At 39.6% G+C, this 1,679-nt stretch overlaps 1 long non-coding RNA gene across 1 annotated transcript; it reads left to right on the forward strand.

Moving 5' to 3' along the window:
• The first annotated feature begins 472 nt into the window (after positions 1–472).
• Positions 473–1,241, forward strand: LOC118242148. Its single transcript, XR_004776582.1, has 3 exons — positions 473–579; positions 747–812; positions 921–1,241. It is a non-coding gene; the product is annotated as an uncharacterized LOC118242148 (long non-coding RNA).
• The last annotated feature ends 438 nt before the right edge of the window (positions 1,242–1,679 follow it).

Raw genomic sequence — 1,679 nt, forward strand, 5'->3', positions numbered from 1 at the left:
TGTCGTCCATTAGTGGTCAGTCACACCACCTGGAGGTTATTATCCCATTATGATACGCTTTCTTTAATCTTGATTTGTATTCATGACTGTTGTTGTCAATGTTACGTTTTTTTATTATTATTACTGTTATCATTCATTTTTGCCGTAGTTAGCACGCTTTTATGTTTGGTGTCGTTTTCGTTACTTTCATGAAACATTCCAGTTGGAGACTCGCGTTTGCTTTCCTTTTTTCCTTTTTGTCTGCACGTTACTTCTGTTGAAGGTAATTCAAAAAGATGCAGTAAATGTAAATACAAATTCCAAGATTTGTGTGTGAGAGGCGTTAGAGTTGGTCCTTGTTTTAGGCTTTGCACTCAGTATTGGCGGTGTAATTTTGTAATTCAACAATGTAAACCGTGTGCAGGCAAGTAGAGGTGGAGTCAGTGATTTTGCACCCGTTGCCAAATTTCCCCACACCCTTATAAATTAACCACATGCAGAAATAGTTTATATTTATCTTTCACTCGAGAGAACCGATTTCTCCACAACTGAAAAGACCAACTGGAAAAAAAAAAATGGATCCCTGTGATTGCAACAGCAGTAAGATAATATCGAATGTTACTCTTGTTTTTTAAATCTCATGTTTATTGTAGTCTCTGATTAGGTATGTTATGGGATAAATCTGTGATTAATCCTATTTCTTTTAATTAAACTGAAATAATGATTCATTAATCATTCTATTAAACCTATTTTCCATAACATTTCAGCTGGAACTTGCAGGTGTGGTGTCAACTGCAAATGCAAAAATTGCAAGTGTCCAACTTGCCAGAAAAGTATGTTCAGTTCATCTATATGTGCTCACAATATCTTCATTTGGAGTACAAGCATAAGCCTTGACCATAAGTACCTTCTCACCAATACTGCTGTTTTCTCATTCATAGGCTGCTGCTGTTGCTGTCCACCTGGGTGCAGCAAGTGTGCTTCTGGATGTGTGTGCAAGGATGAGGCCTGTGATTCTAGCTGTTGCAAGTGAACATCCACGTTTGTTTCACACACAGTGCAGCTGTGTGTGAGAGAACCACTGTCCCATGCAGTGAGGCTTGTCGGGAGTAACAAATGGCTGGCAAACCTTTTGTCAAAACTGTCATTTACTTCTGGTTATCTTCACTCTAGTTTTCCTAGTTCTGTTAAACATAACCTTTGCAATTAATGTTGCATGACTAAACCTGTGTGGAAATGCCAATAAAACATCTGAGTATTTCCAGTGTTGCTGCATTCTGTTATTTCGGTTTACTTCTTTCAAGGGACCTCTGGTGATCTTTAAACTCTCCTTTTCTTTACTTAGTTGGCTTTTTCAGACCAAGTATTGCTCTAGGCACTGGAGGCTGAGAGGGGCAGTGCTGATTATTCCATCAGAAACTCCACTGTCCACATCCACCACCTGAGATCTTGCAGACTGGATATCCTAAATGCTGTTACTTGTAGGCATAACTAGATTAAAGACCGAACAGTAGTCTAGGACAAGCAACTCTATGTAGGTATTGCATTTATGTGAGAACTCGAGGGACTAAAGAAAAGCTGCATCATCCACTGCTCTATTGGCGTGATGTAGTCCAGTTGCAAAGAGGCAGAGGTCATTATTCACACAACTCCAGCTTGTTGCTGCCCCTTATGACTACTGTTGTGACTGCCCCTGGTCT

Source organism: Electrophorus electricus, chromosome 10 (genome assembly GCF_013358815.1).
Source record: "Electrophorus electricus isolate fEleEle1 chromosome 10, fEleEle1.pri, whole genome shotgun sequence".
NCBI lineage: Eukaryota > Metazoa > Chordata > Actinopteri > Gymnotiformes > Gymnotidae > Electrophorus > Electrophorus electricus.